Below are 16855 nucleotides of genomic sequence, written 5' to 3'. Positions count from 1 at the left end.
CAGTTGCCGAAGCTTTCATTTCGTCAGACAGGAACACAAGGAATGTCCCAGAATGAGAAAGAAGTGACAAATGAAATATTAGCCAAAAAAATGGCTCAAATGGCTCTGAGCACTATGGGACTTAACATCTGCGGTCATCAGTCCCCTAGAACTTAGAACTACTTAAACCTAACTAACCTAAGGACATCACACACATCCACGCCCGAGGCAGAATTCGAACCTGCGACCGTAGCGGTCGCGCGGTTCCAGACTGAAGCGCCTAGAACCGCTCGGCCTCCCCGGCCGGCCAAATATTAGCATTTCTGCAAGTTGAGTCCATGAAATGTGTGGTGACGTATGCGCTCGGCTGTGCGGACAATGTACATGAGGAGTACAATGATAACGATAGGTACTTAACAAGTGAAAGTGATAATGAAACATGTGTCAGTCAATTGAGTTCATTATCCTTGTCCGACAGGGAGCCCGCAAATCCCGTCTCAAGTGAAACATAGGAAGGACAAGCGTTGTCCAATGAGCGGGATAATCCGCAACATACTAGTGTAACAATTATGTAAAGATTCGAATAAGTTCGCAGAAATATGACAGTGTATTGCATACGAAAAACTAAGGATATTCAATGGAAGGCAAAACGCACTTGTTACAGAAACTGGTCCTTACGTGTTTCAAGGATCCTCGATACAACGTACAGGTCGTCATTTTTATCTGTTTTCTGTCTTTTCCTTTAGTTGCTCTAAATTCGTGGAGGTATGTATCGTCTACGCAAATGAAGGCAGTTTGTTTGTTGCCATACGCGTTTCGCTTCGTTTAATTGGAAAGCCTCATCAGTGCCCTGAAATACGTGTTTCTCTTTATACATACAATAAAGCACTATGTGAGAGATGTAATATACTGATATATTACATTTTGTCGTGTTTTTCCCTTGCTTTTTAGGTTAGAAACATCTTTTGTAGCACAAGTTCCGTATTGTAAATGTATCGTTCGGTGTTACTTACGATTTCGAGCGCTGTTAACACATATGTGTGTTCCTGGAGATTTATTTGTTCGTCTTCATACTCCAGCTGGCCGATTTCTGGTTTTGTTTATAGATATTTGTCACATCGCATGTTTCACTTTCACTTTCCTTTGGTGATCAACATGTGTGTGTTTTCGGTGTTGTATGTTTGTATGTCTTTTGTTTCTGTTGTGTTTGATGTTATTCATTTGTTGTGTGTGTGTGTGTGTGTGTGTGTGTGTGTGTGTGTGTGTGTGTGTTTCGCAGTGTGCAAATGGTTCTTTTTTTTTTAATATGCGTACGTGTGTCTGTATATGTGTGTTTGGGGGGGGGGGGGAGGAGAGAGAAAGAGAGAGTAGAGGGGAAGGAGATTCATTAATTACATATCCTGGTTACATTTCGGTTTGTTATTGTTTTGGTGTCTAGCAAGATCAGCGAGTTATTGTTTATATGGATTTGGTCATTAAGTACCTTCTTTTCCATTGCAATGGCCCTTTGTATTCGAAAGTTTTCTTGCAATGTAACGAGCTTTTTGTTGAGATTATTCACTCTGATAACTGTCGTGTCACAGTCCATGTTGGATGGTTCATGTCCATGTTTTATCAGGCGTTCGGCGAAGGTAGATTGCCTGCTTTCATATTTCCAACTTCTTATATGTTCTTTACAGCTAGTTTTAAAGTTCTTGCTTGTCATCCCCAGATATACTGATTTACATTCAAGGCACTCTAGCTATTAAATACCTGCTCCTTGGTACTTGTCTGGTTTTTCTGTTGTTCGTAAATGTGACTGGAGTGTGTTTCTTGTTCTGTAAGCTATTTGTAATCTCTGTTTCTTTAGTATATTTGCTAACTTGTGTGTTGCTTTGTGTTTGTATGTAAGAGTGTACCATTTTCTTCTGTTATTCATGTCATGAGTGTTATTGTTTTGTGTTTCCATGTGTGCTGTAGTGTCTCTGGGGTTCTGTTCTTTCTGCTGAGTTATCAGCGTTTATTAACAACCCAACAGTGTTGATCAAGATAATACAAGAAAACTGAACTCGTCACAGCAAGAACATTGCAACACACACACAACGAACACAAACGAAAAATTAGAACACTCACTAACAAAAATAACCATAAAGAACAGCATGACAATGTGCAACACATCCATCACCACAAATTTCATTCAAAATTAATAAACATCCTGACAGAGGAAGAGAAAAAAGAAAATAACACTATAAATATTGGGCTAACACGAGAACTAATGAAGAAATAAATAAATAACATAACCACCACGTCAGAGAAAGAGCAAAATAATAAACTTCAAACAGAAAAAACACAACTATGAAGTTAAAAGCAAAACTACAAGCTAATAACATCATAGTCACAAGAGCTGATAAAGGGGGCAGCACAGTACTGATCAATAAAGGATAATATACAGAAAAAACTAAAGATTTCATCTCTTCTAACAATATCACAAAACTAAAATCTGATCCAACAGCAAGCTTCCAGACACACATAAAAAAAACCTCAAAGATATCAGACACATATGAACAGAGAAACAAAAACAACACATCACACAGAAGAACCCAAAAGCACCAACAGTCAGAAGCCAACCCAGGGTCCACAAACCACACATTCCATTGAGACCTGTTATTAATTTCATGAATGCACCATCATACCATGTGGCAAAACACATGAACAAAATCATAATGCAACATTATGAAACGAAAGGCAGCAGAACAGTGAAAAACACAAATGAACTCATAAGACAAATAAAAGACTTACGCATCCCAGAAACAGCATCACTCAAATCTTTTGACATAGAGAACGTGTAAACATCACTACCCACTGCAGACACAATGAAACTAATTGAAGAAAACTTACTGACAGACAAAAAACTACCTGCAAACAATATTAATAAAATAACAAAATTCCTCAAAGCAATCACATCCCAGAATTACTTCCAATTTGAAAAGGAATTTTACTTACAAGAAGATGGGCTCCCAGTGGGATTCCCAATTTCAGGAACACTGGTAAACATATTCATCAACCACATAGAAAACACAATCTTTGATACAGTCATCACAAAGAAAGGATACAAAATTTTTTACTGGTTACAGGTATGTGGACGAAATAATCTGTATGGTAGATGAACCAAGAGAAAAAAATTGAAAAACTTCATACAGATATAAACAACATACATAAAAAATAATCAAATTATCAAGGAAAAAGAAACACAAAAGCATATACATTTCTTGGATATAACAATAAAGAGAGAGAACAATAAACACATATTTGACACCTTCAGAAAGCCAACAGCCACAGAAATAATCACACATACTTCATCCAAACAGCCACAAAATCAAAAATTAGCGGCCCTACTACACATGTTACACAGGCTAAATAACATCCCACTCAGCAAAGAAAATTATAAAAAAGAGTTACAAACAATACAACTCATAGCCACTAACAATGGATACAGCACCCATATAGTGGAAAAACTCAATCAAACAATTAAAACACAACTAAAGAAAAATCAAAACAAACAGAGAGCACGAAACCCCACAGACACTACAGCACACACGAAAACACTAAGCAATAACACTCATGACATGAATAACAGAAGAAAATGGTACACTCTTACATACAAACACAAAGCAACACACAAGATAGCAAATATACTAAAGAAACAGGGATTACAAATACCTTACAGAACACGAAACACACACCAATCACATTTACTTTACAACAGAAAAACCAGATAAATACCAAGGAGCAGGTATATACCAGCTAGAGTGCCCAAGAATGTAAATCAGTATATCTGGGGATGACAAGCAGGAACTTTAAAACTAAATATAAAGAACATATAAGAAGTTGGAAATATGAAAACAGTCATTCTACCTTCGCTGAACACATGATAAAATATGGACATGAACCATCCAACATGGATTGTGACATGACAGTTATCGGAGTGAATAATCACAACAAAAAGCTCCTGACATTGCAAGAAAACTTTCACATACAAGGAGCCATTGAAATGGAAAAGAAGGTACTTAATGACCAAATCCATATAAACAATAACTCCCTGATCATGCTAGCAACCAAAACAATAACAAACCGAAATGTAACCAGGATAAATAATGAACGAATCTCCTTCCCCTCTTCTCTCTCTCTCGCCTTCTCCCCCCCCCCCCCCCTCCCACACACACACACGCACAGACACATGAACTCACATTTCTTTTTTTTAAAAAAAAAATGAACCATTTGCACACAGCAAAACACCCTCCCTTCCATACACACACAAACTAATATTTATTTTAAAAAATTAACGCACACGCACACACACATAAACTCATATTTATTTTTAAAAAAAGCAGAATACACGCACGAGCGTGTCCGAGCGTGTGCACAAACAAACACACACACACTAGTGATGGGGAGCTCGTGAATGAGTCGTTCAAATGAACGCTTCACTCCAGTGAAGTGTGAACTAACCACTCAAGTTCAGTGAACTGGTACTTCAAACTCTCCACAGATAGCACACTCCAGACTTTTTTTCTAGTTCGTTCACTCACTCTCTTCCCCTCTCCCTCTCCCACTACATTGGCGCTACGTCACTCATTCTCCCTTCACTTCAGTCCTCCCTCTACTGCCTGTCGACGAATCGCGCGGTGAAATACACTGACAACAACAGTTGCACTTTGCTTTCCCATCACCTGAATCAGCAAAGAAACCCAAAATTTCACTACTTCTACGCGATCGCGAGTTGCTAGCCATTGTATAAGCGTGAACAGACACAAAAATTGCTTTCCGAATAAAATAAAGAGGGATTTTACCTGAAATCGTACCAATGACTACAGGTGACAGTTTACGTTTTGAATTTAGAGGGTTATTATTCTCAACAATAATAAAATCCACAGGAAAACTTCTGAATAATTACTTAACGTAGGTATATAGACTTTGTGACAGTGGTAAACATACTCATTCTATTTTGGATTAAATTTTAAAAGGAACATAAAATTGGACTGAATTTCGTTAGTAGCCCTAGTCCATAAATACAACAAATAAGATTTCACTTGGCAGATGAAGACTCTTTTTGGCGCTTCATGAGAAAATGTCGAGCAAGGTTAAACGTAATACCTTCTTTATATGTGACAGGTTTCTCTATTTATCTTTCCTTTGTCCTCTTCGACCATGCTGTATTTAAGTTAACTCAGACGCTGTAAGACGCAAAACGTTGCGTGGACGTTACTTCATAGTTCGGCCATCTGTTGGTAAAATTATGAGGTATTACGAAACTTTATTGTACGAGCGAGGCGAAGCGAGCGTAGCCGCGGCTGAGCGGCGAACTGGACAACTTCGCCAGGCTTCCGTACTTCATGAATGAACTACTTCATTTGAACACTTCACGGCAAAGAGTGAAATGAATGAAGTACTTCACGGGAATGAACGAGTTCGACCCATCTCTAACACACACACACACACACACACAACAAATGAAAAACATCAAACACAACTGAAACAAAAGACAGACAAACACACAACAACACCAAATCACACATATTTTGATCACCAAAGGAAAGTGAAAGTGAAACATGCGATGTGAAAAATGTCTATAAACAATGCCAGAAATCGGCCAGCTGGAGTATGAAGACCAACAAATACATCTCCAGGAACACACAATGAGTTAACAGCGCTGGAAATCGTAAGTAACACAATATGGAACTTGTGCTATGGAAATTGCATCTAACCTAAAAAACAAGAGAAAAACACGACAAAATGTAATATTTGAGCATATTATATTTATCACATAATATGTTTATTGTATGTATAAAAAGAAACGTGTATTTCAGGCCACTGATGATGTTTCCCAAATAAATGAAGCGAAACGCGTACGGCAACAAAGTGCCTTGATTGAGTTGCACAACGGTACACACCTCCACGAACAATGTACAGAATGTGCATGATAGTGACCTGCTACGTTATGCCCTAGAAATTTCGCGTGATTTCAAAAGAAGCAGTGGATGGTTGCATAGCGTCGAACAGTGCTACAGAATTGGAAGACATAAGATAACAAAATTTCAAACAAAGCGTCAACTTGATGGTGCACAGCAAACTGTGGAATCGGCCCGAAAATTTGCACATGAGATAAGATAACTTATCCCACCGTTTAGTAAGAATTTACTTTCAACTCCGTCCAATTTGGATTTGAAGAGGAAATGCATATGAAAAGAACCGTGGAGATTAGAGGTACTGAGGGAGTTGTATCAAGATCAGCCACCAACAGTGGCTTACCGCATTAGTAAACGAGGGTGAGTCAAATGAAAACCTTAAATATTTTTTTAAAATATTATTTATTGTGCATAAGTGGTACAAAGCTGTATCACTTTTCAACATAATCTCCCTCACGCTCAATGCAAGTCCTCCAGCGCTTACAAAGTGCATAAATTCCTTTAGAAAAAAATTCTTTTGGTAGTCCGCGCAACCACTCATGCACCGCGTGGCGTAGCTCTTCATCAGAACGGAACTTCTTTCCTCCCATTGCGTCTTTTAGTGGTTCAAACATATGGAAATCACTTGGGGCAAGGACTCATGAGTATGGTGGATGAGGAAGACACTCAAAATGCAAGTCTGTGATTGTTGCAATTGTTGTGCGGGTGGTGTGGGACCTTGAATTGTCATATTGCAAAAGGACACCTGCTGACAGCAATCCACGTCGCTTTCATTTAATTGCACGCCGCAGATGATTTTTTAGGAGATTTGTGTATGATGCACTGGTGCCAGTGGTTCCTCTAGCATGTAATGCTCCAAAATGACGCCTTTTTCGTCCCAATAGAGAGTCAGCATAACCTTCCCTGCTGATGGTTCTGTTCGAAACTTCTTTGGTTTTGGTGGTGAGGAATGGCGCCATTCCTTGCACGCTCTCTTCGTTTCTGGTTGGTGGAAGTGAACCTAGGTTCCGTCCCCAGTAACGATTCTTGTAAGGAAGCCATCACCTTCTCGTTCAAACCGCCGAAGAAGATCTTTACAAGCATCAACACGTCGTTCTCTCATTTCAGGAGTCAGCTGCCATGGCACCCATCTTGCAGATCCTTTGTGAAACTGGAGCACATCATGCACAATGTGGTGTGCTGACCCATGACTAATCTGTAAACATGCTGCAATGTCATTCAGTGTCACTCGGCGGTTTACCTTCACTATGGCTTCAACTGCTGCAATGTTCTGTGGAGTCACAACTCGTTGTGCCTGACCTGGGCGAGGAGCATTTTCCACTGAAGTCACACCATCTGCGAACTTCGTACTCCATTCGTAGACTTGTTACTGTGAAAAACATGCATCACCGTACTCAACCTTCATTCGTAGATGAATTTCAATAGGTTTCACACCTTCATTACGCAAAAACCGAATAACAGAACGCTGTTCTTCCCTGTTGCAAGTCGCAAGTGGGGCGGCCATATTTATACTGGTACTGCGACGGTATGAGTGCATCTGCACTATGCTGCCACCTACTGCCCATTCTGCACGCTGTTTGTAGCACGCTTACCAGCTGACAGGATAACGGCGGGAAATTTCCATTTGTTATTACAAATTTAAGGTTTTCATTTGACTCACCCTCGTACAATTATGCAGACAGTTAATCTTGTGGTAAATTGGCTGGAAAGTTAATTATTGTGCTGCGAGAAGTAGGACGTGCTCTGCCTCCTACGATTCTTTGTTTCAAATGGCTCTGAGCGCTATGGGACTTAACATCTGAGGTCATCAGTCCCCTAGACTTAGAATTACTTAAACGTAACTAACCTAAGGATTATATTAGGAAATGAGAGGCTTAAAGTAGTAAAGGAGTTTTGCTATTTGGGGAGCAAAATAACTGATGATGGTCGAAGTAGAGAGGATATAAAATGTAGACTGGCAATGGCAAGGAAAGCATTTCTGAAGAAGAGAAATTTAACATCGAATATAGATGTAAGTGTCAGGAAGTCGTTTCTGAAAGTATTTGTATGGAGCGTAGCCATGTATGGAAGTGAAACATGGACGGTAACTAGTTTGAACAATAAGAGAATAGAAGCTTTCGAAATGTGGTGCTACAGAAGAATGTTGAAGATTAGATGGGTAGATCATATAACTAATGAGGAGGTATTGAATAGCATTAGGGAGAAGAGAAGTTTGTGGCACAACTTGACTAGAAGAAGGGATCGGTTGGTAGGACCTATTCTGAGGCATCAAGGGATCGCAAATTTAGTACTAGAGGGCAGCATGTAGGGTAAAAATCGTAGAGGGAGACCAAGAGATGAATACACTAAACAGATTCAGAAGGATGTAGGTTGCAGTAGGTACTGGGAGATGAAGAAGCTTGCACAGGATAGATTAGCATGGAAAGCTGCATCAAACCAGTCTCGGGACTAAAGACCACAACAACAACAACCTAAGGACATCACACACATCCGTCCCCGAGGCAGGATTCGAACCTCTGACCATAGCAGCAGAACGGTTCTGGACTGAAGCGCATAGAATCGCTCGACCACAGCAGCCGGCTACGATTCTCTCTCGTAGGGGTGGTATTGAAAGGGCAGTTGGGAATTTTTACCTCACAGCAGGCAAAAGTTGCAAAATGGACGTAAGAGAACTGCAACACTGCTTTTGGCCAATTGCTGGTGAAAAGATTTGCTTTTGCTTTATTTCTCGTCCGCATATAAGAATCGTACTTCCTTAGAGCAAACTATCCCTCCTGAAATTTGTGTGACACTACAGTTCATACCACCTGGAACCACTGGCGAATTCAGCCTATAGACGTTTGGTTTTTCCGTGCCTGTAAGACATATTATCTCACTAACTGCAGCTACGCCTTAAAGGACAGCCAGTTTCACGATAAGTTTCCACGGTCACGGCATGCTGTTTCGCATTCGGTTACATGCCGTCACATTCCATCAGTTCTCATCACCCCGTTTCACCAATACGATTCTATATGCATTCGTTAAGAGTGAGTACCTAGCCGAAAGTCCTATACAGTTTGTAACTCCCAAGGAGTTCGCTTTCAGTCTTGATGGTGCGAACTTTTGTGATCACTACGGCGCGCCGGTTTTCGTTCGGTGTTCACGGTGCATGTTAATGGTTTGTTTTGAACATTTCTTAAACGTCGGCTTTGTCCATCTTGTGGAGCGTAATACATATATCCCATAGAAGGCTGATCTCCGCGCCTTCCAGACAATCATTTTCTGTTTCCTTCCTGATACACCAGGTAAATCAGTAGCAGTTAATATTTTTCCTGTCATAATTGCTAACGCAACACATTCAAATGCGCTTTGCTGAAGATTGAACTTGTGACCTTGCACTCGAGGGGTTCCAAAGCTTGAAACGTATACGTCAGTCGTAGAATTTCTTTAGTTTCTTTCCTCGTTATAAACGACATGAACAAGTATATTATGAGCAAGACTAGGCATCTTGTTTGTTACAAAACTTCATTCTTTGCAAGTCATTCCATAGACTTCTCTATTTGTAAATAGTGGTCATCACAGATAGTGTGCCAGATCATGTTCATACCAAAAAGTACTCCAAACGTAGCCATATTAGCCGGCCGGAGTGGCCGAACGGTTCTAGGCGCTACAGTCTGGAACCGTGCGACCGCTGCGGTCGCAGGTTCGAATCCTGCCTCGGGCACTGATGTGTGTGATGTCCTTAGGTTAGTTAGGTTTAAGTAGTTCCAAGTTCTAGGTGACTGATGACCTCAGCAGTTAAGTCCCATAGTGCTGAGAGCCATTTGAACCATTTTCGTAGCCATATTAACGAAACGAATCGTAATCATTAGAATTTCAACATAAGCCTGTCGATGTAAGAAGACTACCGTGTTCCTTCTCTACGTGATTTTGGTTCACAGCGTGCACCACCGTCTATGATGGAAACGTTTTATTGTCCAAGCCGAATGAACATAAAATACTACTATACTTCTAACATTTTGTGTGTAGGGGGCGGCAGTCATACTTTAACTTTTTTCCTACCTGGAAACACTGACAAGAAGCTGAGATGCGAACATTAACATGGATATTATTCAACATTATTCATCGCCCTAAATGTGTTTTTAACTTCCTATACGTTTTTGACTCCTTGTATAATTCAAAATTTCTGATTTAAAATATTTAGACAAACCTTATAGTTTTCAGAGAAACTACGCAGCTCCTAAGCAGTTAAACATATTCCGTAATATATGTTTTTAGGATTCCGTGCCTCAGTCTGTAAAAACCAAACCCTGTGTGTGTGTGTGTGTGTGTGTGTGTGTGTGTGTGTGTGTGTGTGAGAGAGAGAGAGAGAGAGAGAGAGAGAGGGGGGAGAAGGGGGGGAGAGAGAGAGAGAGAGAGAGAGAGAGAGAGTCCGACTGTTAAAATTGATACTCGAAAACTCACTCATCAAAACCCGTAGGATACTTCCCGTTGACCTAGAATCATGAAGCAAGGTTTCACTCTACAAGTAAAGGAAAAAATTCGAAAATTGTTAGCTTGTAATTACATCACACGAAAAAAAAAATTGTTTGTCCTTTTTTATCCGTCTGTCTGTCTGTTGGGTCTGTTAAGACCCATTTTTTCTCTGGAACCGGTCGGCGTATCAAGTTGAAAGTTATTTCACATGCTAAACCCTACAGCCCCCTGGCGGTGTAAAAAACTTAATCTTCTAAGTCAATACAATTAAGAGATTGGACCATTTGTCACATACGAGGGTTGCCCAGAAAGTAATGCACAGCATTCGTCGATTATTTATCCGTCCCATTCTATGTATGGTCTTCCTCCAGCGCGAAACAAGGGCGTGTATACCCTGTCCGTGCCAATTCTTGTCCTGATGGCGGAGCCAGTGCTTCACTGCGTGGATCAGCTCCTCATCGTCCTCGAAATGTCTTCCACGAAATGTTCAAATGTGTGGGAAATCTTATTGGACTTAACTGCTAAGGTCATCAGTCCCTAAGCTTATACACTACTGAACCTAAATTATCCTAAGGACAAACACACACACCCATGCCCGAGGGAGGACTCGAACCTTCGCCGGGACCAGCCGCACAGTCCATGACTGCAGCGCCTAGACCGCTCGGCTAATGTCTTCCACGAGTCGCATCCTTTAATGGCTGTCCTCGCGAATGACAGCATCAGCTCGCTTCAACTTGTCGGGAGTGACAGCCATGGATGGTCTCCCCGACCGCTGCACGTGGAGCTCTGACGAACCACCTTCTGATGACATCTGCTTCCGTGCCCAGCGACTAACTGTACTTCTGTCGATAGCAGATGATCCATAGACTTCGCACAGGCGTTTGTATGTATTCCCCACAGTTTCTTTCTCTGCAGTGAGAAATTCGATGACAGCGCGTTGCTTGTAACGTACATCACCTACAGACACCATTTTGCAACTGTCCTGCAGCTATGCTGTCGGATGTGACGGAAACTTGGCGCGCTCACTCAGACTTCAAGTAATATATAAGTAACGTTTCGCCTTCGTAGCATTGTTTTCGGCTGAGAAAAAAAATGCGGTGCATTACTTTCCGGACAACACTCGTATTTCGAAACTCGCATACTCACTCATCAAAACCTGTAGCATACTTCCCGTTGACCTAGAGTCAAGAAAATCGTCAAGAAGGAAGGTTTACCATTTCAAGTAAGATAAAAATTTGGCACTTATTAAATTGTAATTATATCACATAAAACATATCGTTCTGCCATTTCAACGTACATTGCATTCGTCATCCGTCAAAAGCATAATAGACGAACATTACTGCACGTAAACACAGAATGTAAGCAGTAGTCCTTTTTAGTAAGTAAATACAAAATATTTCATTAAATCTTCTCTGTCTACATAAACGTAGTAAGTCCCCTGTTCGCTTCTTTTTGTATGTCCGAGCTAGTAAGAGGAGATTTTAATAAGGTCTTGGTATTACCGGGACCAATATCCTGCCAGAATCTATATCATAGCAGCAAATCGATGAGATTCTCGATTCCCAGGATGGATGAACTATATATATATATATATATATATATATATATATATATATATATATATATATATATATAAATAAAAACTACTTACGTGTTTGGGGTAAATCTTTCTTATTTTTCGACATAGTCTTCTTTTATACTTATACACTTCGTCCAACGCTGTTCTAATTTGTTGATCCCTTCCAATTAATAGGAATTGTCCAAGTCTGCAAAATAGCTATTAGTTGCTGCAATCACGTCCTTGTTTGAATATAATCTTTGTCCCGCCAGCCACTTCTTCAAATTGGGGAACAAATAGCAGTCTGAGCGAGCCAAGTCTGGAGAACAGGTGGGGCGTGAAACGAGTTGGATCCTGTTTCCATTAATTTTGCGACCACATCTTCCGAGGTGTGTGCTGGTGCATTGTCGTGATGGAAAAGAACTGTTTTGCGGTCCAATCGCTGGCGTTTTTCTTGAACCTCGGTTTTCAAACGGTCCAATAACGGTAAATAATATGCACCTGTAATAGTTTTACCCTTTTCCAGATAGTCGATGAAGATTATCCCTTGCGAATCCCAAAAGACAGTCGCCATAAACTTTCCGGCCGAAGGAATGGTCTTCGCTATTTTTGGTGCGGATTCTCCCTTGGTAAGCCATTGTTTAGATTGTTGTTTGTTCTCAGGAATATACTAATGTATCCATGTTTCATCCACAGTTACGCTTTAAGTCCTGCGGATTCTTCCTGAACAGCTGCAAACCATCCTTGCAACACTTCACACGATTACGTTTTTAGTCAAGCGTGAGCAGTCGTGGAACCCATCTTGCGGATAGCTTTCTCATGTCCAACTGTTGATGCAAAATATTATGTACCCGTCATTCGAAATGCCCACAGCACTAGCAATCTCACGCACCTTAGCTCTTCTGTCATCCATCACCATATCATTGATTTTATCAATCATTTCTGGAGTCGTAACCTCCACAGGGCGTACAGAACGTTCAGCAACACTTGTCCCCATATGGCAACTCCGAAAATTTTGAAACCACTTATAAACTGTTCTAATCGAAGGTATATAGTCACCATAATATTTATCAAGCTTCTCTTTAGTCTCCTGAGGCGTTTTTCCTTTCGTAAAGTAATGTTTGATCAACACATGAAATTCTTTTTCGTCCATTTTTTGACAATCACTCGACTCCCTTGATTCACAGGAATGCCGAACAAAAATAAATAGACCAATATGGCTGAAACTTGGTGTGAGTTCTTGCCAAAGATGCTACTAACTAAACATGACCTCGATACGCGCCGGTGGTGCCATCTCTCGGACTTTGCACGGACTTTTCAAACACCCCATATATATATACATAAAGTTTGTATGGGAGCCTCAGTGCGCTAGTCCTACCCACACTTGGCCAATTTTTTTTCTATTACAGTAGTGTCTGGAGGGAGCTACTAGCCCTGCGTCGTAACACAATGACTGTCCCCGAATGACAGCTCACTAAAAATAACTCTGTGAATCTGTACGCAAGATGTGCCTACAGAGTAAATTCAGAAAACTTTTCAGCATATAGATTGTCAGTTTTTACAAGATCATTTACTTCCAGCGGAGACATGAACATTCTTACAGGTACTTCCACTCTTCAACCAGTCCTAGGATAACACGTGGTTGCTATTCTGAACACAGTTATGCCGTTGTGCAAAACTTCACCCACACCACGAGAGATTCTCTGGCACACAGGTCGATACACGATATTCTGCACAGAAATTCAGTCCTTACCGCAATTTTCTCTATTCTGATTATGATTTTCCATCGCTTGCGCTCGGTATATGCAGAGAAAGAAGTGTATCTCAGGGCAACCGGTGCTGGACTGCAACTTGCCCGGAAATCGACCGAAGACCTATGCCTGCCCTCTATGGCAGAAGAGCAGCGTCCATGTTGTTCCCGCATCTGCCCTTACAGTAAACAATAACATCATCCAAAATAAAATTTCGTCTGATAACTTACCGTTAAGACGGTTCATTCTGAAAGGTTTCGAAAAACTATGTAATGAAGGTTATTATCTCAGGTTATAATATAATTTATGTGTCCATGAATTCACTGTCAGAGAACACTATCAGGAAAAATAATAACAGCATGCTTATTAATAGAACCCATGGCAAAACGTATTTTAAACTTTAAACAAATCACATTAATAAATGTTTTGATCAAGATGAAATAAAGATCGACTTTTGCAGTCATGAAGTCACAACATAAATTTGACACTTGTTGCATATTGGATATGGATGGAAAAGCTGCATAGGAAACCTGCGTTTGTAGGCGATATCTTAGCATGGCCTTTACTGTGGAGATATAATGGATGTGCGTCCTTCGTCAGTCGGATATTGTCCTCCATCTCAATTGTCCTACTCGGTGACGGGACGTAAAACATTCATTCCCCTATAATCAGTCCCAGTCTTGTGTTTACCTTTCCTGACACTCGTTTAAGTGTTTGTCGGAGTTGTGAGTTATCCTTAATGTTACTAGTCTTGTTATTGAGCTTAACCGTATTTTTGTGCGTGCTTGCCTATGCACCTTGCTTGCTCGTTCCGTGTTCAACCACTAGTTTGGCAATCTATTCTTATCTATTGTTCTACCCTACTCCATCCTGTGGTTGAGTGTGCGTGAGATTTTCGTCATGTGATTACTAACAACAACCCTAATTTCTAATTGTCGACAAAACATTAGTGCATGCAACAGATGACACAACACGTACACAAAACCAACTCAATCAGTAAGTGGTGCGGTAACCGCCAGCATTATTCACGCCTACTTTCATATTCCTACATCTACATAGGTACTCCGCAAGCCACTGTAAGGTGTATGGCGGAGGGTACGCTGTACCGCTACTTGTCATTCCCCTCCTGTTCCACTCGCAAATAGAGCGAGGGGGAAACGACTGTCTGTACGTCTCCGTAAGAGCCCTAATTTCTCGTATCCTATCTTCGTGGTCCTTACGCGCGGTGTATGTTGGCGGCAGTAGTCTCGTTCAGCAGTCAGCTTCAAATGGCGGTTCTCTAAATTCTCTCAATAGTGTTTCGCGAAAAAAACGTCGCCTTCCCTCCAGGGATTTCCATTTGAGTCCGCGAAGCACCTCTGTAACACTTACGTTTTGTTCGAAGCTACCAGTAACAAATCCAGCAGCCATCCTCTGTATTGCTTCGACATCTTCCTTCAATCCGACCTGGTACGGATCCCAAACACTCGAGCAGTACTCGAGACTCGATCGCCCAAGCGTCGTATATCTGGTCTCCTTTACAGGTGAACCACTCTTTCCTAAAATTCTCCCAAAAACCGAAACCGACCTTTTGCCTTCCCTACAACAGTTTTCACATGTTCTTTTCACATCACCAAGAACAGGGAATGGCTAGCTGATTTGTCATTATTTAATAAAGTAATAAAAGGGTTCTTACCCTTTTATAATCATGCGTTTAAGCTTGATAATAATCATTTTGGATAGGGAAGGTAACTGTCTGCAACTCCAACACTGATATTACGTGACTTAAATTTTATTATTTCCCTTTACGGGAAGGCCAGGAGATCAGGTCTACGTCCATAATTTTTCCGGGAGGTAGGTGCGTGTCGGAAATCTTAGTAAATTTACTCCCTGTTTCTTGGGGTATTTTAGGCCCGATGAATCTGCTGGTTAAGGATAACCACACCGGTAAGCAGTACCAGATCCACCTTAGCCAAGTTAAATTTGGTTAGTCCTATTGTTGAGTCGCCCCCCCCCCCCCCCCGGGTTGGTGTTTGATGGGGGAGGTTAAGCGGTGGCCGGCTCGCGTAGATGCTGTTTCTTCTTTGGCATTTTCTCAATATTGGGTGGCGTCTTATTGCTCGCTGAGTTACTACCATAATAAGTTGCTGACTTGCCTCAGTCAGTGGCAGCAGCAGCACTTTTAGATACTAGTACTGCTGTACCATCTTTGGTCTGACCGCTATTTCCGTGTGGTGGCGTGTGTGAGGCATTCGGTCGGTTGCAACAGAGCAGTGAGGAAGTCTCCACGGCGTGAGGTCAGGCTGGGACCGCTGGCGTCGTGCACGCGCGGTCGGATTTGTGAGGCACTAGCTGCGAGAGCTGCGAAGTTCGTCGCCCATCAAACCTGGATACTGGAGTTGAGTAATCAGTTAACCTGTTATGAAACCTCGACTGCTGTGACATCTCTTCATTCACTGGCGGTTGTTGCTTCCTGGGCCATTCCCGCAAGCAGAAACATATGGTGTGCTGGAGTCGGCAAAATTTTGCAGCCGTCTTCCTGTATGGTGTTTACCTATTGAATTGATTGTAATTTATCAGAGAAATGCACCAGCGGTATCTTCTGCCTTGTAGCCGTTAACATTCCAGTTACCTGCCTTCGTCGTTAGCGTAGTTTTCCGGCAGTGTGTTTTCCTCGCCGTGTTGATGCTGTCCGGCACGGCGTGTAGTTCGACAGTGCTGATGTTGTTCATTTTTTTTAGTGGTTATTGTGCCTTGTCTGTATTTAGACGCCATTTGTCAAGACATAGTGCTGCTGATGTCTTTATCCTCACTGATATTTTCGGTTGTCATGCTGTTGGTCAGGTGGAAGGGTTTTGTTGATTGATTCTTCAGCCATCCCTAGGCTGTGTTGCCATCTGATTATTTAGTATTACGCTTGGCTGCCTGTCTCACCTAAACTTATGTTAGAGTTTCCTCCCCAGGCCGACCCTTGGAACACTTCTGAGCACCACTGCTCTGTTGTTTTTCATTGTGATTTTTTTAAGTCTCAAGTAGTGCTCGAGGCCTTCAGCTGTGTATTAATTTAGTTTGTTTTAATGTTCAGTATGTGGCCTTCAGCCCAACTTCTATGTGAAATATTTTAAGATAAGGCCTTCAGCCAAATTAAATTAAAATTCGAAAAATCACTTGAAAATTTGAGCATTTTC

This window comes from Schistocerca piceifrons, chromosome 6 (genome assembly GCF_021461385.2).
Source record: "Schistocerca piceifrons isolate TAMUIC-IGC-003096 chromosome 6, iqSchPice1.1, whole genome shotgun sequence".
In the NCBI taxonomy this organism is placed as follows: Eukaryota; Metazoa; Arthropoda; class Insecta; order Orthoptera; family Acrididae; genus Schistocerca; species Schistocerca piceifrons.
The sequence above is the reverse complement of the archived record's forward strand: the minus strand, read 5'-3'. Positions refer to the sequence as shown.